Source organism: Lathamus discolor, chromosome 5, assembly GCF_037157495.1.
Source record: "Lathamus discolor isolate bLatDis1 chromosome 5, bLatDis1.hap1, whole genome shotgun sequence".
NCBI classification, from domain to species: Eukaryota; Metazoa; Chordata; class Aves; order Psittaciformes; family Psittacidae; genus Lathamus; species Lathamus discolor.
Window position 1 is genome coordinate 27262947 of NC_088888.1, and position 21940 is coordinate 27284886.

Below are 21940 nucleotides of genomic sequence, written 5' to 3' on the forward strand. Positions count from 1 at the left end.
CAGGTTGCTTATTGTGAGAGAGAGCAGGGGAAGGGAAGATTGTTGGCCAGTAAAGTATTTCAAGAGCAGCACTTTCTGTGCAGGTAGCCAAAGAATGGTAACTAGCTGATCTGGTCAGAATTTCCAAAATCTTTTTTGCAGTTAAGCATCTGTGCGCTGAGGGAAGGCTAAATGTTGAATTCTTTGGGTGGGTGGACTTATGTTCATATAGATACTGCAAATTTTGGCTGTAAACCCGTTAGGTTTCTTCTTAAAGAACTGGCAATGAATATGTGGCTTTTTGGCAACCAGTGTGTGTTTTTAACTTTTGCTATCTTCAATCCAAGTTTTAGATTGGTTTGATTTAGAGAGATGAATTTTGAATTCATAAAGCTACAGTGAGGCAAGCTGGTTGAGGGATGCATCCCGACTTCTAGTGGTCAGGATAATGGCAGTAAAGATTGTTAATGAACTGTGTGGACTTTTCTATAACCTTCCTCTCCGATTGCTCTTCGGTTACAATTATGTTTGAATTTAACATCATAAATTAGTAAATGCTAGGGATTTATCCATTTAAAACAAACCAGCAGAGGGGTTTTGCTGTCAGGATCGTAAAGTTGGGAAGCCTCTGCTCTTAATGTCAGTTCGGTTTTATCAGTTGTGTTGCAGTTTTTCTAACTTGTGCATTGCAGGTACATTGTTCCTGTGATTGGTACTGTACTGGCTGCTTAACGCCTCCAGAGCTTCTGGGTTTGCATCTAGTTCAAGTATTTAAAGGATTTTACTGTTTGAAATCCGATTATCTTTGCATGGCTTCAAATAGTTTCCAAAGTGCACTTCAGCTCGCGAAGATTAAATGTTTTTATGTTTTGATGTAGTCTGCTTATCTCTTGCTCTTTGAGTTATCTTGCCCTTCTGTTTTCCATAAGTGTAAACATTCCTGAGAATGAGATGTAAGACTTCTTTTTGTTTTTTTATTTGTGGTATAGAATGGGATGCAGTTGACCTTTTTTTCTTTTTAAACAGCCATCCCAAGCTCATCTGTTTTACATTCTGTTGAGTTAGACTAAACCAAAATGCTTATACTTAGATCAAATTCTCTGCTCTTGATTATTATGGGCAGTGATGCAGGGACCAATTCTAATAGAATTTGCAGGGAAGAAGTCAATTGAGTTTTGACAGGGGTCATGTAGGATCCATAAACTCCCATGGGGCAGTTATCAAAGATGTAACTGTGTGTAATGGAGCATAACAGAGCTAATGCCTTTTACTTACTGATTCTTGATTGAACAATTAATTCAACAGTGGTCACCATGCACTTTGCCCTTATTAGATAGATTTTATAGTACAAACAATCCTACATGATATTTATAAGCTTCAAGGTGATTTTAAGTTCACAAGTAATTCTTCCAAAAAGTGAATTAGGTGTTGATTACCAGAGACTTTATTTTTCCTTTCAAGGGTGTAGTTCATAGTCAATGTGTTTGTTCTTAATATTATCACTGTTTTATAAAACCCAAAAGTCTTGTGTTTGCCAAATGCCATTTTAAACCTTTAATTGGTTGGCTGGGCTGCTGCCACATGACACCTAGAAAGCGGACAAAAAACCCCTGAGAAGAAATAGAACATACATGTTCATGTATGGGTGGGTGTGTTATTTTTGAGCAAAATTACCCTAATGATGGAAGCATTTTTGGTAAACAGAGAAAAAAAATCAGGTTTCCAGCAACAGGTATATATGTCCCTTGAAGTTGTATCTGTTGAATTTTTTTTTAAGGGTTAAATAATGATTGCTGGTTTATTTTGAGACTGTTTGCCTTAGCTACCTGCAATTAATATTTACAAATGATAATATTTACATGGCTAGAAAATTATTGTAGTAACAATCCTTATGGCAAAAATAGAAAACAACATATAGCTTTTACTCTCTACAGTATAACTCATGTTGAACCCATTCACTCTAAATTTACAAGTGTGATGATAATATGTCTTATTTAATGTTTGTGTTTTGAGCCAATGTTATCTCGTCTGTCTTGTGTTTAGATGGGTAGATAGGCAGGAAAACTAGGGATTGTGCACCATTTTTAATGGAAACTTTAACAGATTGCCTATTAAATTGTTTTTATAGCTTTTATATATATGAAGTATTTCTAGCCAAGAATGGTTGGATGGTAAATATTTGAGAGATTCTGGTAAAATACTGAATATTAAAAAATACTCGAAGACATAAAGTAACTTCTGTCACTTTTGCATGTGGATGTATGTTCAAGTAATCGTTTTCTGTGCTTTTTTTGAGTAGGAATATAATCATTCTGATACAGGTTTTATGTAGCAGCTGGGTACTTAATTTAGTTGCATTCAGAGCTCAGCTTAGTTGCAAATCATTCCTGTCCTCTACAAGATAGTCATCAACGTTTATTTTCCTGACAGAAGTTTGGGCTTTATCACCTGCAGTTGTTGTCTCTTTGTCAGCTTCTGTGAAATCCAAATCTACACATAGGTTTGAAGGAAACTGTACAGGAAAAAACAACAACAAAACTAAAATAATCAAAGATGATCAAAGCAAAACCAAACCTCTGCAGATTAAAAGTAGTCTGCCAGGACAACCTGTTTCATAGTTAAGGCAGCTGAACCATCCCTCTCCCACCTGGGAGTAGTACTTCTAAATCCTGGCCCTGAGGAGGACCTTGCCAGCAAACGCTGAGGTGTGCATGAGTGCATAGACAGACAGATGGGAAAGTTGTCTGAACTGTGTGCACAATAAAAACCTGGGCACCCTTTCAAAACCACACTGGTGGAGTTTAGTGCTTCTGCTTGAGACCAGTTTCTGCTTATTCACTGGGTGAACACAGAAGGGCGGGTGGTATTTTTGCTGCACCAGAATGGTAGTTTCTCTTTTGTTTCTGCATGACTGTCTCCTTCATTAGGGAGATGCCTGTAGCTCTGAGCCTGATGCCTATGCAAGCTGGTGCCCCTTCATATCAGTCTCTTTTGTGGCAACTTGCTGTGGCCTGAGGGCCAGGTCTGAGCCTTTCCTTAAAGCTTTTTGATACCCAGTGCTACTTAAATGGTATTGCCAGACATGGTAACACAGAGCAGTGCAGGAAGCAATAAAAGTCATTTGTATTTACCAGGGTTGTTTGAAGACACTCTTTATTTCTTCCCCTCCCCTCCAATTTTAAGATAAAAGAGTGGTAGACTGTCTGAGAAATTCATGAGGTGTAGTGTAACATAGTGTGACATTCATGGTATAAGCTTTCTTGTTGCTCTTTTTTGAACAAATTTGTATGGTTTAGAGGCTTAAAAAGTCTATTCTTGACCTTGCATTAAGGTTTGTAGCTCTTAAAGCACAATGATGTGTGAGGCCCAGGCTTCCAGACCTGAGGGCACAGGACATGGGAGTTACTGCTAGCAGTAACTCCCAAGAGTTGTCATCTATCAAGTGCACTGACAAGGAACATGAGGATGGGACTGAACCTGTGGAGCCATGCCTGTCCAAGCCACTGTCCCCACCAAGCAAAGCCAATGAATGCCCCTGGTATTGCTAGTGCTCAGGCTCTGCTGGCAAGTCAGTGTCCCTGGGCAGCCAAGCTGTTGATAAAGCACATCACCATGGGCTGGGTTACTTGTTGCAACAATGCTCCTCCTGTTACTTGGGCAAATCCTGTTAAAGCTGGTATTCAGCATACGGGATTAGACCTTTTTTTCACTTTCAGTAGCCTTTCTCATGTTCTAAGCTGTCTAGTTGCTGTAACATTGCATCTGCATTTGGCACTCAAAGCTCACAGTCAACATTACAATTTAGTGGACATGTAGCATGGGCAGCTTCAAAATGACCAGAAGCAACTGAAATGCCATTTTATCCTTTGTACTGTTTCCTCCTGTGCAGTGATTATACTCACGAAATTTTGCTTGTTCCAGGCTGAGTGACCCAATAATTAGTAAAGCATCACCAACATTTTTTTTGTTCTCCTATTCATCATTAACTAAATGATGAAATATTCTGAAAAAGTTTCATTTTGGATAGATTTTTGTTTTTAGAAGCTCCTGAGTGTATGAAGCTCTGAGAGTTATAATGAAGACTTCAAAAAAGCCAAGAAGCAAATGAGGAAAGACTATTCAATAATGTGAGTGCAGTCATAAGACTGAATTCTGCCACAATACTGTTTCCCATATTCACAATACACCATAGAACATCTCTAGCATTTTCCAGCAGTACTGTATTTTAAAAGAGCTTTTTAATTTAGAATTTTCCTTTTTATTCCAGTAAAACTGTACCAAATTTTTCTCTGATGCTTCTGGTATATTTTTAACAGCTTTTATGATTTTCAGACTAAGCAAGAAGATTCTTTAAAAACCAAAGTATTAAGTACTTGCCTAGACATGGTCAGTACTATAGTTCGCTGTAACATTCTTCTGTATTGTTGCAGCTTTGTGTGTGTCAGGTGACATTTTTGGCTTCTGGACTATGGGAAAGCATTGTATGCAAAAGAAACAATGTTGCAATATGGGCAACAATTCCCCTCCCCAGTGACCTTAAATTTTAGATTGTCTTTTTATTGTTTATGATCATTAGTCATCTGGCCACTAGATCAAGGTTGCCTTTGACAACTCTTGCATTCAACCTTGTATGCATAAGCAGTAAATGTCCAGTTCTCTCTTCTGTCTGACTAGAGAGAGCAAAGACATTTTACTGTGGATTAATTCTTGCTATCTTTGATAGCACATGCTTGAATACAGACCCGGAATCTATGAAAATAAGGTAATCTGTTTCCATTTGCAGTAGGCTTTTATTATTCATTCTTTGTAAACCATTTAGCAAGGAGTATGGGCTAACATTGATTACTCCATAATTAGTGCTCATAGGCAGTATGGTTGGAGCCACGGTGGAAGGGAAAATTTATCAGTTGTTAAAAGCCACATGACTTTTGTAGAAGAACCAAAGTGCAAGCTCTAAAGTGCATTAAATTGCCGTGTTTATCATCTACCTAAATGCTACTGTCAGTTCTCCAACTGCTTTATGTGCAACTGTTCCTCAACTTGAGGCAGGAGTATCATGCATTTTATTCTTAACAGATTGAACATGAGGCAATTATCAGTAAGCCATTTGATGATGAAGCTTATTCCCCAAGTCAGGAAACTAGAAACAGGTATTCTGTAACAGATTGGGAAAGGGCTTTTCAAAATGACCACATCATCACTGCAGATGCATAGCGGAGCATCTGTGCAACCTTCAGGCAGTCATTTATATACATTAGTGAGAGCATCAGTCTTTGTGTGACTCCTGCGGGGCATGCAAACACAGCTCAACTGTTATTTTGCTGGAAGATTTTCTTGCCAAATTTGATTAAAGTACATCATGGGATAACATACAAATGAGATGAGATAAAATGCCTAAAAAGACTGTGTCTGCTTTACTACTGTCACTTGGGAGTGTCTATTTTAGAGTTTGCCTTCCATTAAGTTTCAGACCTTCACTGGTTAGCTACACTTGTCTTCCTTTAAAGCAATTCCCTGTGTAGCACTAGATACTTTCTGGCCACCTCCTGTGTAAATGCCAGTGCCACAGGCACTTGGTGGTACTGTTGGTGTTTGAGCTCACTGAAACCTCGAGCACGTAAAAGGATTATGTGGCAGCAATGGTTGCAAGAGAAATACAAGAGGGCACTGAATTGCTCCTGTGGAAATAGGAGAGGCAGCATGGCCTCAGTGAGCAGGGTGCGTGCTTTCATGTGTGCTGCCGTGTGCATTTCTTCTGGTATTTGCACACTGAACAGTGATGAAAGGCAGAGGGCTGCAGGTGCCCTTGCTATGGGGGTATTCACGTCTCCTTTCTCTGGGAATGCTGGTCTGCTGCCAGGGTGGGCAGTAGATGGCTGTGGCTTTTCCCCCAAATGACTGCCCCCAGGCTTTTTTGAGCTTGGATTTTCAAAGGTTGCATGGCTTTACTGCCCCTTTGCCTCATTTCTTGCTGTCTGCTTAGCATTTTTACCTGGTTTCTTGTCTCATTCTCTGTTTTGTTGATGTCCAAACAAGTAAAAGATGAACCCTTACTGTTAATGTGAGTTCAGAATTGGCACCAATGCCACAGTACTTAAAAATTTTAAAGAATTAAAGATGCCGATCCATTGCCTCTTCCAGTTTGTGGAAGATAACCAGTTGCAAAGAACTCAGAACAATGAAGTGAGTGAAATTCATTTATACCTGTTTGGTTAGATGTTTGTTTGCTGTGTGCATGGGAGCCCTGACCTATAGAAGTATCCAACCTGTAAGAGATCAGCTGCAGGAGGGAAAATAAAGAATTCCTCATACCTCTGTCCTCCAGCCTCTATCCCCCCCACCAAAGTGAGGTGAGGAGGAGAGTTTGGGCAGAAAGCTGTCTTGCATAATTGCAAATATTGTATCAGAAAATATCCCTTTTAATGTGATAATATAAGTTTTGAGGTTACATCTTGTATTTGAGCTGTCACTGACATTTGAGCCTCTATAGTTAATGCTATGCTTGCTCTCTGCTTGTTATGGTAAACAGATACTGTCATAGCATTATGCACTCTAGCAAGGATTTATATAATCATAATTTGTCTTCATAGTTTTCGATCTTGAATGTGAAGAAAGCATTGATTCATACAAACTTTCCAACAGCTTGGTGATTATGAGAAGATACTCTGTGTGTAGTGAAATACAGAAGTCAGTCATGGACATTTTGCATCTATTAACCTGTATAACCTTTCCTTTCCTCTTGGTATGATGGATGGAGGAGTCTCTGCCACAAGCTCACAAGGTTATCATATATGTATGTCCCTTCCTCTTTCAGATGGACCTGCTAAATCATTTCAGCAGATGAAGAACTGCTTTATTTTTCAGCAGGTTTTTTGTCGTTATTGAATGCTGGGTAATGGATCTGTTGTTAACATTTATTAAGTTTTGTACCCCGTGGGTTATTGCATGCATTTTGGGTTTGTGATCTAAATTTAGTAATCTTCCTGTCTATATAATAAAATTACGTAATCACTGCTACATATGGATACCAGATTATTTTTTGAGTAAATACGTTCATTGATTTTTTTATTTTTATTTTTTATAACAAGGGCTGTATGTGCTGCCAGTTGCTGCTTTTTCTATCCCTGACAATAAAGCTCTTGAATATGTGGGTACATAAAGGGCTTTTTTCTTCTGCTGCTTTTTTCTTTTCTTTTTTTTTTTTTTTTTTTTTTCCCCCAAAAGATTTTTTCTTTTGTTGTGTGGAAGGAGACAGTGAAAATATCTGGTGTATACTTGATACTGTGTTCTTTTATTGAGTCTTCAGACAGACTGAAAGAACTGGATTTTCAGATAATATATATAACCTATGCTTATTGATGCTAAATAACGACCTCTTCCAGTAGCTCTAACAAGAGATCTGTTCTGTTCCTCTATACTCGCCCTCGATTCTCTATACTTGTTGCTGGATGATGTGATGGCAATTTGAATGTCAGCTTCTGGATGTCACCAAAAGGAATCAGTGGCCCTGTTCATGTTGGTAGCTGCTCACGAGTACATATACATAGTTTGGACTCTTTGGAGAGGGATGGATGTATACATGTACAAGACCAGCAAGTTGATAATTGTGGGATTTTTAGTGGTGCTTACATTTCAGCAGAACATCTGACGTGTTGCACCTGATCAGCCTCTGAAGTTAGCCCTGCTTTGGCAGGAGGTGGGATACAGTGGTTTCCAGGGGTTTACACACAAATGCTAGTGTGTAAATGTTTTTGATTTATATATCCTAAGTATGCTTTCATCAATAGAATATTTGTCATCTTAGAAAAGGTGCTTGAATGGTTTTAATCTTAAATAAATATTTAGAAACTTAATTGGTTTCTTCAAGTCATAGCTATGAGAGTTGTTCTGCTTCTTAGTAATTACACAGAATGAGCAAATTGTGAGCAGAAGAGATAAAGGAATGAACAACTCCTTTTGAAAAACACACAAATCCAGTGCAAAAATGGACTTAAGCCACTTTTTGGTTTATGTCTTTGTGAGAATTCCTGTTAAACATTATGTTTATGTCTATGATAAGATGTTTAAAACATTATGGGATGGTAGGTTGCTTTATCCTGCTAATTTGTCTGTTTGCAGTTAGTTTAGTGTGTGCTGAATATGTTATTTTAATACTTCACAAATTAAACGTAATGATGTGCTGCATTTAGGATTTGCTTTCTCTTGCCAGCATTCTAAAATATTTGCACTTCCTCCTATATTTTAAAAACCTCATTGTCTTTTCAAAGTCAGTGTCCCTGTGAACATAAAAGCACCTTCTAAAGCCCTGTAAAAGTGTTAATAAATTGGTAATCTTTATCTGTTTTTATTCTTAGCTAAGGCTCTGATTTTGAGAGTCGTTCATTCTTAAGTATTTCACAGAGTCCAAGTCTCAGTGGTTCTTTTTTTTCCCCAAGTGTATTTTTTTTAATATGTGATGGTACTATTAAGTATATCGTATTTTCACTCTAAAAGAGAATTGTAACATATACTTTTAGTGTCCTAAAACAATTGTCTTGGCACTGCCTAGCTTATTAATATGTTTGGTATTTTCATAAGGTATATACTTTGTTTTGGGGCTATGTGTTTATATATATTTAGTTTTAGCAGATGACTACATATTTACTTATTTTGGCAGTATCATTAATCGTTCAGAAGACTTTTATCCTCAAATCCCTTCATTTTTCAGACAGACCTAGAACATCTGTTTGTAATTCTGTCTTGATCATTGCCAACACAAATTAGTCTTGGAAGCTCAGTCCATATTTTATCTTAATGTTCACAGACGTTTTCAAGGTTCATGAGTTTTACAAGAACAATTAATACCAAACATGCACTAATCTGGTTTTCCACCCAAGGCTTTTAAAAGTCTTTACAAATACAAACTTCGCAGTTTCCCAGTCAGGTAGGTTAAGAAATTTCTGCTTTCTCTTACAGGCGGAGACACTGCTGCTGTCCACATAACCTATAGTTTAGGATGAGAAATGCAGAAAAATAATTTCCAAAGACTTTGTTTGTGTGTGTGTGCATCCGTCGGTTCTTGGCCTATCATGTCAAGGGGTTTTTGTTTTGTTTTCTTGGTTGGTTGGTTTTGGCCAATAAAACCCAAACAAAAGCCTGAACTTGTAGAGATCTTTTCTTTTCTTTTTCTTTCTTTTTTTAAATCAAGGCAGTGGTCAGAGCCTTGGGTTTTTTGCTCCCTCAGAAGGCTTCATCTTCAGCAGTGCAATGACCTAGTATCATGCTGGGAACTTTTTATCAAATTGGATGAAAAAGCAGCTTTATATGAAGTGCAGACATATGGCCCTTTATCAGCAAATTATTATGTGTCAGTGTTTTACGTATATTCTCCTAATTTAAAGTGTCTTAGTTTGGAAGCATCTGGTGCATACGCACACACACACATAACATAAATGCGGGCTTTTCAGGTTTTGTGAAGTTTCTCTCTGTTGGGAAGATTTTCTATAGTATCCTGGGGTTACTGATGTGAAGATAACCAAATTTTGGTTAATTTCCGTGTAACCAGCATGTACGTACCTGAGTTCAGTAACATTCATGCACAGCAGAGGGGATGCTACTACTCAGCCCCCTGAGTGAGGTTGGTTTAGAGCAACTGGTATACCCAGGTAACAGATTGTAAATTAAATGTGCTTTTAAGAGGAGAACAAGAATTATTTCTATGTGAGATCACAGCCTAACTGTAGTACATATTTTTTCTAATTGACAGCTCTGAACAAACAAATGTTATGTATGACTTGTTCAGTGTGGAAGCCATCATACCAGTAGCACTACACATGCGTTTATGCTAATACACGACTTTTAATAACCCCAAACAGTATGGATCATCTAGAGGTTAGATTTTGAAGTAAAAATCTAGGTGGTTCCTTGGCTAATAGGAATTTTGTTCCATAGTTTGGTGCCACTGGCTGTCAAGAAATCTCTCCTGCTCCAAGATGGAATTTTGCCATGGTAATAGGTTGCTGCATTGTGGTGGGTTAAAGGTATTATTCACCTTTTTTTCATTATTTTTTGCCTTCCTATGTTGGAATGTTTTTATCACTTTTATTTTGTGTTAGCAGAGATGGTTTCCACAAACAGCAGCATAAATGCAAAAGAGTTTGTTTTCTTCAGACAGGTTTTATAGTAGTATAACTAGTTTTTGTAGACGACAGAGCATTGTTCACTTAGCTGTGTTCACTGAGAAGTGGCAGATCTCTTCTTCAGATGGTGTATTCAGGTTTTGAGGAGTCCCACCAAAAGGAGATGGAGTCTTTTTGTGCATAGTTCTTACATTCAGCTTAAATTGTAGGTGTGATTTGGATTCTTTTAGCAGTTTTAACGATTTATGTAAAATTAATCAGAGGCTGGAATCCACATACTATATGAGAATAACCCCAATTTAAGCAGAGGTGCCAGCCTTTTAGTTAAATGAAGCCAGACAAAAATCCCCAAACCCAGAACTAAACCTGCATCTCCTACCGTTTATACTGACAATTCAACTTTGCTTTTTCTGTTCAGACCTTAAAAAAATACCTACTTCAGTAAGTTTTTCCTGCGGAGCCTAAGCAACCAGTATGACAGAGGTCAGGTGTTTGCCTTGTGGTCTTCAAGGTGCTTGTTCTTTCAGCTGGCAGAGGAATATTTTCTTTGCACCTCTCATTTATGGGCAATGCATGTGTTGTTTTCATAAGAAATGGTCAGATCAGCTTTAACTTAAGTGCCTACTGCAGTTATGCAATAACAGTGTGGACTTAATGTGGGCTACGAAAAGTTTGTGTGCTGTAATGTTTTTTGAGTGAAGCCTGCACAGCGGAATACTTTTCTCTCCCTCCATTTATAATGTCAGTCTCTGATTTGGATGTAAAGTTTGAATGGAAACCATCATTCAGGCAGTAAAATAAGCTAAATGCAGGATTTATGTAGATCATTCCGATACTGTACCAGCATTTCAACATGAACGAGCCACTTGTGTGTGTGTGTGTGCCAGCAGACCTGTCAAAGGGGGCAGGTGTCTGAGCTGAAAGGGACCTCTTCTGATTTTCAATATATTACTGAGGGGTGGTGGTAGATACACAGAAAAGGGGATGAATTAATAATGTTTTTATGAGACATAGGAGGAAGTAGGAAATATGAGATGAAGAGTTCAGAGCAGGAATAAGAAAACCAAAGTGGCTGTATGTATGGATAAAAATATATACATGTATATGCACACTCTTGTAAAAAATCTTTGTATTTTGCAATCTTAATGAGCGTGAAGTTTCTACAAAATGGTAAATTGCTCACAGGCATTTTCTGTTCATTTGGGGCATGGTTGACTTTAGAAATTACCAGAGGCTCATGTTTTTCAAACATGTTCTGCTGGCATTTCTTTTATTCTGCAAAGCAGAGCATTGCCGTTGATTATTTAACTTCTACTGATACCTATAAGCCATATCAGGACTGGCATACATTAACAAAAGCTCATACTTTCTCCCAGTGTTTGTCCATCACAATAAACCTCCACTTTCTTCCTTTGCAAATAAAGAATAACATATTTCTCATTTTCTCATTCTGTGCTCTTCAAAGTCTCATTCCATGGTTGTTGAACTGAAACAAATAATCTGATTTCGGTTATGACCCATCACTGAAGCTACAGTATGATGATTAAAGGCCCATGTTTCCTGGCCATGGAGAAAATGAGATTTAACTGAAGACTTATAGTGATGTAAAAGTAGTATTTTCTGGAACATAAAAAACAATTTTAACTGGATAATTGTACAAAATCCATGGCCAATCCATATCAATTTGTGATTCTCCACATTATTTCAAACCTTCTTACAGTGTCTACGCCTCTTTGAAGTTTCTTCAATATGAGGGGCAATTTTTGAAATGGAATTGTATGCACCGATGTGATGTGACTGGGATAAGTCAGCATGAAGGTGGAAGACAATCTCTCATTTTATGACAGATATTATGTCTTAGCAGCTTCTCTTTCTTTCCACATTTGCTATGGAATGTTGTTGGAAGAAAAAGAATGAGAACCAGTAGCTAAGTGTGAGGAAGCACGTTGTATGTTGGAATTCCCATTACTGAAGAAATTGATTCCATTAATGAAAATAATAACTTCAGATTTTTAAAAAGCATTCGGTTGTTTCTCATGTTAATGCAACACTGTTATAGTAATATGTGGTAAACTGAGGTAGTAATGGAGAAGGCTTCATTTAAAAATACGTGATTTTTTATTAAAAATTTAAGATTGAACAGAATTAGTTCAAGAATTATTTGAATTCTGAAAGTTGCCCATGTTTCATCTCAATTTTTAAATTTCCAAAAGAATTTCTTTTTTTTTTTTTTTTTTTACAAGTATCTGATTATCTGTGTTCCCTCTCTAAAATAAGAAGTGGTTTCTGGGAAACACTATATTATCCAGAACCTTCCTTAATTAGAGTAAGTATCTTTTGTGAAGGTATGGACTACAGTTAGAAACGTAGCAATGCTAACGGCAGAACTAGTTTGTGAGAGAGGGCTGCCATTTTCAGGTATGTCTAAGCATGTGCACATCTTCAAGCATGTCAGTGATACTAAAATTTTCAGGGTTATTCCAAGGGTTAGATGCCTTCCTGGTCAAAATTCTTCGGCAGGAAAGCTTGTTCTGAAGGTAGTGATGACAGAGTTCTAAAATGCATTTCTGAATTAGGCCATCTTCTTTTTAAAGACCTTTCTGTTAAGGTCTTTCTGTTAAAGACCTTACCTAAAGGGCATACAGGTTTTGCTTACTAATTGATACATAGAATTGGCGGGAAGTGAACTGAGGCAAATTAACGCTCGTGTTCTCGGCTCTCAAATTTTTGTCTGAAACCATATAGGTGTCATTGTAGGTATAGAGACCTTTCTTTTGACTTGTTTTTCTTCTTTACTAAATTGTAAACTGTTTATGAAATTGAAGAAACATGTATTATGCTTTTAGCCATCAGATGTCACCAGAGTACAGAGAGTGAATATTAGGTGATGTGGAACTGATTTATGGCTTTCCTTGGCTCTTTATTTTGGGAGTGGGAAGGCTCCAGTCCTTCAGAAGCTTTCCAAGATCAATAGGGGCAGCATCTTGGCTAGCTTCACAATGGCTGTAACGCTCTTAAATTTAGAATACTGAGTAAGAAATGGGTTCAGGACCTTGTCCTGTTTTAGTAAGGGCATTGACACCAAATGAAAGGGGTGAGGAAGCAAGCAAGAGGTGAGCACATACCACCACACAGCTTAGCCTTGGTGTTTTAGCGATCATTACAGTGGAATACTTAGCAGAGGTCTTGAAAGCAATGTCTTCACTGCATGTGTACTATGAGAGTGCTTATTGTTTTGCATACCCTCACTGCTTTCTGCAGTTTGGGTGGTCTGCAAGCCATGCAGCAGCGTGGACCTTTCCTCTGTTAGACACCCAGCTGCTTACTGCTTTCTTGGACAGCAGTGTGCACTGCCCCTGCTTTCCCAATGGCCCTCTGCCTGCAGTGATTGAGGCTGAATTTGGGGACATTTGAAGGAGTTTCTTACAAAGTTCTTTGAGAAGAAGATGGAGGCTTCAATAAATCTTTAAGCTCAAGGACTTCACGGTTTGAGATGTGAAAATTTTGGTGACTACATTTTTATTGTAAGATTTCTTTCAATTATTCTGGCATTATAAGTGGACTTTAGGGCAGCTTTAAGGCTGACTTCGATCTATTATATGTTAAGTCCTGCTTGAAGATCTTGCTTTCCATCACTAATGGTGCAAAGCAGCTGTAATGAAAATAACAATTTGGCTTTAACTGCTGTATAGAAGTCAATAATGAATATTTATATTCTGCATTTTTTCTGAGTAATTTCTGTGTAGCATTGCTGTCCCAGTGCTAATATGAGATACCTTCATTCTTATTGGTGAACATCTCCAAAATTAAGCTTTAGAGTGGGACCCACAAAATCCACCTTTCAGTGATGCATAAAGGATGGAGACTGAAGGGAAGAAGTCATCCCTTCTGTATTGACTTCCAGAATTTGTTGGAGAGAAGTGAGAGATGTGACATAACAGATTTTATTTAAGCACTTGATAGAAAGAAAATTTGTAAAGTGTTCTCAGATCAAGTTCCTTGAATGTGATCACCCTGATATGAAATGAAAATTGCTGCAAAGAGTGTAAGATGAAAAATCATCATTCAGTAAGGGCATTTGGCACTGTGCTTTATGTATAAATGTCTGCTATTTTTAGCTATTTCCAAACCATATTTTGTTTTGCTCTTGGCCAGAAATTACTGGGACCTAAAAACCTTTTGGAGCTGATGGGGAGCAAAGTGAGACTTTCTCTGAGCAAAAAACCAAGGCCTTTATAAACTGGAAAAGGGAAAGAGAGTCTCAAACAGGAAAGGTGTTAAAACACAGAGAAAATTAGGGAAAAGTATGAACAGTGGCAAGAAACTAAAATGCCTGCAAGGCTGGAGATAAGAAAATGACGGGAAAAGAACTGATGAAATATAGAAGATTTGAAGGAAAATATGTTTAAAATAAGGTTTGAAGGTATCTGTTAATGGTAATTTAAAAGGCTTTCTATCCAGCTAAACTGAGAGAGAACTGGTTGGGCAGGTATTTGTCAATTTATTACAGGTGTTTGTAGGTCTGCACGTTTCCTTGATGTTTCACAATTGTGTAGAATAATTTAGGAGAGTGAACAGTGGCACAGTCAGAAATAGCCTGCGTTTCTAAGGGGTGAAGCTTAGACTTGGTATCAAAAATGCTGAGGGAAACTTCTTTGAATTTAAAGTGTACCCTAAGAGAAGCAAGTACAGCAGAAAGCTGTCCACCCCTGGATGGATGGCTGGAGGCGGGAAGTAGAGTTATGGTTGTCAAGAATATTTTCACATTCTTCTAATGCAGAAGTCTTCAGTTGCATTTTATGAGCATCTAGTTAATGATAAGAATGCTTCGGGTATCTTGCAAGACTGCTCAATATCAGATTACACCTGAACAAAGTGGAAACAAGCTGTTTCTCTGGGCTGTGTACCAGTGTATGAATCTGTTTCTCTGTGTCTTCAGCCCTCTCTGCTATTTGATATAAATACACTTTTTCCTGTGTTTCACTCCTGTTTTCTAGCTTTGTGGGTTCTTCAGCTTATATGTAGGCAGAATTGACTATGCTGTTCCAGTCATCTTAACTCAGGTGTGATCTGAACACAAGGCCTAAGCAGGTGAAATTGAAGGGTTAACTTAATTTACACCCTTATCCAATTCTAAATCTGAGACAAAATGCACCACGATATACTCTAAGACCAGCTCTATTCCTGTTTCTCCAGCTTTGTTGCCTGAAATACTTTAATCTTTGTTCAGCACTTTCCAAATGTATTCCATAGGGAATGAAAGGACTTTCGGGTCTAACTCTTTATGTTTGGAAGTATAAAAGCAAGTAAACAAACATTGAAAACGAGTATCCTAAAAAATGGTCGAGAAGGGAAAGAAGCTAAAAAGAAAAAAGCTGATGAAGATACTCCTCTCTGAGAGGGTCGGAGGGATTTATATTTCACTGAAAGTCATAGATCCATATGATCCAGGAGGTAATACTAGCAGGATGTAAATATTTACAGCAGCAGCATGATATTTTAGAGTAATAATGTTCTTTTTTGTGGAATGTTGACTTATGGGTCAAAGAAAATTAAAAAAAGGCTTGAACATACAGCAGATTAATGAACAATGCATTTATCATTTTTATAGGGAAAAGTGAAAGATGGGATGCTTTATTATACTTGGCTTCATTGGATTGTAACCACATGTTCTTGAAATGAATGTTTAGAAATATTACATGCAGCTTTTTTACGTGTTTCTAATTTACAGATACGACCTTTTCCTGTTGTGAAATATAATCTTAGTCTTCCTCAGTATTTGGCTTTCTTCTTTAATTAAAATCCCAAGGTGGAAAAAATATACTGTGTGACCAAAATTAATCTGTTTAAGCCTGAAATTCCTAGAGGCATATTGGCATACCCACTGTGGACAAACACTGGAGATGGCCTTGATTTGAGGGAAAGTGTGTCAAAGCAACTTTGCAGGGCAAGTAGGTGTAGGGAAAAATATTGTAGTAGTTACCTTGTGCTCTGGGAGCCAACTTCTGCTGTGTTTCTGCTTCAGTGCTCTCAGTAGCAGATAGCTAGGAGTTTTGCTGGGAGGATAATTACAGTACTTTCACACAACTGTTGGTTTTGGTTGTGGTGGCATTTGTCTTATTCATTGTGCATGTTGATTATGTGTGTGCATATATATACATTTTGTATGTGTACATATATATGCATACATAAATGTAAAAGGTATTTTATTCTAAAGCTAGTCTGGCTTCTAGAGCAAAAAGGTACTGTTTTGGGAGATACTCAGTGCTTCTTCTGGGCAACATTTTCAGTTAAAGGACCTTGTACTACTGAAATTACTTCTGAAGTCTTGTTTTGGTTTTCAGTAGGGAGATTTTCTTGTATTTCGTTGCATAGGTTAGAGTCAGAAGTAACTATTGTAAAAAGAAGTACAATTTGAACGTAAGATTAAATTTCTTGCCTGTTTGAGAGCCGTATTTAGGTGTTTTTTCTTACTCATTCACTGATTTTACTGGAAACCACTGCATCTGAAGCTTTTGATGAGTTGTCAGCTTAATAGAAAGATGTATAATTCTGTTCTTGATTATATCAGAATAAATACTGCATATCTAGTGGGTTTAGTTTCAGAAAATTGATGTTGGGTTGTTTTTTTTACAGTTTAGCTGAAGGAGAACTATCTCTTTGTGGCTCTAGATAACTCTTCAGTTTCAGCGAAGAATCGTGCACTATATGTGAGTGATGAATTTTTTTTGAAACCCAGTCTTTTTCTAAATACTGCAAAGAATTTAGAAATGCTACTATCACTGCATGAGCACAAAGACAAGCGTCTACATAGGAGTAAATGAAAATCTACCCCTTGTATGTCTTTTTATTGTTTATCCAGCCTTGATTTTGGCTCGTGACCTCCAATAGAAGAAAAAAACCTAAAAATCCAACATAAATTATCAGAAAATGTTTTTCACAATTTTCAGACCAGGTATTCTTCAGATTCTCAGTAAGGTGTTTTTTCTGCATCTTTATTTTTCTTCTGTTTCAGGGTGTTAAATACATGGTTGGATGTTACAAGAAATGCAGAGAACAGCAGCAAATGTGGTCATTCATTAGTGGCTAGCTGCAGTTAATGTCTTTTAACTCTCAAAATTTGTCATTCTTGATACCTCTCAGAAAGCTACTTCTCCCCAGTGCTGCTGTTAGATTAAAAAAGATCAATTCATATACTTAATTACAATGAAGTGTGCAAGTGGAGAATATAGGAGATTTTGGCCTCACTTTTAGGGACGTAGATGTCAAAGGCTTCTTACCTGTTGTAGACTTGTTTGTCCAGACCTAGGGGGTCCCGGTGGGATGCAAGAGCAGTGTGCAGAATAACCTTTGGGCAGAAAAACCTGGCAGCTTTTTTTCAGAGGACATGGGTCATGGGATGCATGGATCATGGTTTCTTCTCTGCCACCTGATCCACAATTGCAGAATGGGTCCAGGGCCCTGGCAGGGGAAAAGAGGGGAAGGCCTGAGCCTACCATTCTGCCCCAAGTCAGCATCCAAGGCACCAGAGGCATGGCTCACTGGGTGTGGAGGCTTGTTTGCTTTGGAAGGGATTTGGGATGTTGCATAGGCATACACCCTGGGGCTGTTGCTGCCTGACCCCAGCACCCTTCATCCTTGTCTCCCAAGCTGTGCTGTGGCTTTTGGTATGCTGGAGGTGCCCACAGTGCCTGGTGCTCATGTGGGTCAGCATCAGGGTAACAGCTGAGACCAGCTATGTCACTAGACTACGTTATTCGGCTGGGAGAGATGTGAGGAAAGAAAGTTGTAATTGCATTTAATGGATGCTCTCAAATCTACCAAATGCAAAATGGCTGTTTGTTATTCACATCTTTATTAACAGAAGACAGAAGCACCCTATTAAAACAATGAATGACATGTTTGCTTATTGTAGGTATTGATTGCTTTCAGTTTATGACAGGTCTGAAATGCACACTTGAGAAAATTCAAGCAGACTTTATGCACTCGACATGTTCACCTGAATTGCTAAGGTCTAAGAATTTGTTCAGGAAATTAGTTCAACATGACATGTGTGTGAAAAGAGACACTCTTCTGTTACATGCGCTATAGGGCTGGGTTATTAACTGAAAACATCAACAACAAAAATGCAGTAGGGGATTCATGTGAGATTGCCCTTTTTCCCTGCAAGCTGTGGCAGAAGAGGAAGTGTGAATAAACTGCATAGAAAGGAGTGTTGAGCAGTCTGGTAATCAAATGTTCTAATCTTGTGAGTAAGGCGGAAGGTCAAGTGCCTGCAATCAGCAGAGAAGTGTAGATGCATTTTCATTATAAATTAAGTAATCTAATTGTATTGGTTGGATTTTGTTGTGGTTTTTCAAATTATATTAGGCTCTTTCAGGGAAAACAGAAGTATTTTGTGTTTTTAAAAGGGTGTGTGTTTTCCATGTTGTCAGGGTGCAGGTGTGGCTCTGATAGGACCTGGCAGCCCAGGCAAACCCTTATCAACCTCTTCACTATGTGATTCAGACTTTGCATGTTCTTAGGATTTTAGCCAAGTGTTTTCAGGCTGTCTTCTGCGCTGCCAGTCATACTTGGGAGCAGCTTCCCGTAGACCTTTTTGCCTCACTGCTCATCATGAGTGCCTCCATATGGTACTCTAGTCTCCTCATACCTTTAAGAAAAAGGAATTTAAACAAAACCAACAGAAAAAAAAGTTGTCTTGCTGAGAGGATGTGTGTGCTACTTCCAGTTGAACTGTCTTACTAGTTTTTTTCCTAACTCATAGGTTTTCCTTTGAATTCCATCTATAGCAAGCCCTTGGGACATCCTCCACCCATCTGTATGTTCATTTTTTTCCTTCTCAGTGCACTTTGAGAGAGCTTAATCTATGAATGGTGTTCATAGGCAGTAATGATGGAAATATGTAGTATGTAGATGAGGCTAAGATCCTCACTTGTGCTTGCTCTTTCATAAGAGATTTGGGTCGTTTGGAAAATCTTGCTGAAGCTGTATTGGGAAATTAATAATTTAGTTTCAATTGCTGCATCTTTCTTTCCTTTTCTATTGCAGCACTTTTTTTCCAGAGATTTAAGTATTACTGAATGCATTAGGTGAAATTCTGTGCATTTTCTCACTCATGAAATTAGTCATGTTAGGCAAGATGCAGTAGATAACTTGTGAGTAACCTAATACCATGTCCAGATGATGTTTATAGGTAATGAGAAATGCATAGGAGTATTTGACAGTGACCTTAAAATTGTTTCAATAAAATCTATAACATTTATAAAATATTGAGAAGCAAAGGAATAAACTAAGCAAACTGTCTCACTTTTAAAAATGTTCTAAAATACATTAATTCTGTATATATGAATAGATGAAACTTATTCTTAATTTCTTTATATTCAGGTGAAGTGTTTTAGATCATGCTGTTTTACATTTAGAATGTCATGTAGCAAGATTCATAGATGCTGTAAATCTAAAGGGATTTTTTAGCCTGAGAGGGAGGAGAGGGTTAGAAGGAAAAGTAAGAATTTAATCAGTAGCTTTACTTTACTCTTCAGCTCTGCAACAAGCATTCTACATCTGCTTGTCATTCAAAGAAACCTCAAAAGATGAATGGGTTGTTAATTGATTATACACTACCAGCCAGGAGTCACCTTATTCAAGCAGTCTGACTGGTAGTGTCAGTTTGGCAAAAATCTAGTTTTTTTTTGTGATGGTTCTTAGATTTTTGTGTGTGTGTATGCGTTTGTTGCTGCAGCATCATTAACCCTTAGGGACAAAGGAGGCAAAAGAAATAATCCTGCAATTTATTGAGACTTTGGTATGTGTTGGAGGAGCGGTGCTTTGTGGCAACAGGTCTGCTAATTGTTTTACAAAGGGAAGAATGAATACATCTGGGTGACACCACTGATTTCAGTAAATCCTAGCATCTCTGAAAAATACTAAAAGGTAGACAAGGCAAAGTATGCTTGCAGCATATTAAGATTATCAGATCTAGCCTTCTGATGGAAGAGTTTGAAATCTGTAGGAGAGACTTCTCTAATAGCTATGGGCATTCATTCATTTAAATTCTGGCTCCAGAAAGTTATAATTACTCTGCTTTGGGAATTTGTGTTTTACTTGTTGCTGTTGAAACTTTTTGGTACTTTAATGTGAATGTGAATAAAGTTGGAAGGGCTCCATTACCAAAGTCATAACTCACTACTGTGTTTTGATGAATAGCATTTGGATCAAAAAAGGTCTGCCTTCAAAATGGTTTTGCTCAGTCATTCTGCAGTAGGGTGAACAATTCAAGTGAGTGTTGTTGCTCAACCTTGGAAATGAAGCAGATCTCCTCAGCTGAAGATTTCACACTTGTTTCCAACTCTGAATCATCCTCAGGCATTGCACCTTAAAATAAAAACCCTGCTGTGCATGCACAAGATTTTAGATTCTGCTTATAGGAATCCAACAGTTGCTAGTTTCTTCGGTCTCTAGGGCTGGCTTTGCAAGTAAGAAGGGAAAGAAGGCACGAGCAAAACATATGCTTATATCTGAAATATTTCTAATTTATTTTTCTCCTGGTAGTTAGTAGGAATGTTAAAAAAATATTGTGCAATAAACCAGAGATTTTTATGGCATAGAAATGAAAAGATTGTTACTTGCTTGTAATGATCTGTAAATAGTGCTTCTCTTTAATCTTTGACCAGTGCAGCTATCGAAACTCCCTGAATGCTTATAAGAATCCCAAGATAGTGCATAAGCAGTTATTTAAAAATAAACCCTAATTTTAATAATTACTAACAATTATTTTACTAATTAAAACCTATTTTTTTAGTTTTAATAATTCATATATTGAAGCAGTACTTTGGTATATCAGCAAAATACCTTTTCCACTTGTGAGACTTTTGGGAAAGGAGAGTTTGGTTTGTAGTAGAGGATGCTTCATGGTATTTCTGGTGTTCTGCCCCCACTTCTGGTAGTTTTGGTGTCACAGCTGAAATGAGTGGGATAAATTAATCATCCAGAATTTGTAGACTGAAGTTTGTGGGAACATTGGTGCTGTCTGTTTTAGGCCTGGCCTGTGGAGAATGTTCTACCGTTTTGAATTCACCCATAGAAATTAAAATTTGGGGGCAACTGAGTGGCGTAAGTGAAAGAAAAAAGGTCATATCATAAAGCAGTTTTGCTGAGACTCGCGGTTTGCAACCTCTACATTACTGATGAAAGAGGAGGAGTTTTCTTTTGGTGCCAGCAGAGACAGAGAACTACACTGTGTTTTAGTTGTATCACTTGGGAGTGTGAGTTACAAGAGCACACCTACTACAGATTTGCAGACACGGGGAATCTTGCAGAGAAATGTCCTTCATCCAATCACTTAAACTTGCAGTTTCAGTTCCAAATGGGCTGTGTTAGACACTTACTTATCTCCCAATTAAACTTGTGTATTTGAGATGTAAGATTTGCTGTGTGTGTGCTTTCCATTGAATATTTTCTTGGAGTCAGAAAGCATGGTACTAGAGTCAGAAAGCACTTTTAACCTTTAGATTGTGATGTATAGCTCTGGTAGTTGTCCTTCTGGCTTTCAGTGGATTTTTATTCCTTCTCCGTCCTCCCTTTCCCCCCAGTGAATTTTTATTTTGGTCTCACTTCCCACCAACCAGAAGTATTTTCTTAGAAATTTCTGCTGACGTGTTCAACGTCATACTCTGTTATGAATTTAGGTCTTCTTGTCACAACTGGGGGTCCACAGCAAGGTCTTGCTTAAAGTGCTGCTTGCTTGAGACAACACTCAAGGTAGATAACAGATTAACTGGCTGTATTGCACAGCTCTAATTATGAAGCTGTCTACAAAATCAGACTCCTCAGGGTTATAGCTA

At 37.9% G+C, this 21940-nt stretch overlaps 1 protein-coding gene across 2 annotated transcripts in view; it reads left to right on the forward strand.

Moving 5' to 3' along the window:
- The window catches only part of SMYD3 (SET and MYND domain containing 3), a 409224-nt gene that overhangs the window by 20079 nt on the left and 367205 nt on the right, over positions 1-21940 (forward strand). The window lies entirely within an intron of this gene.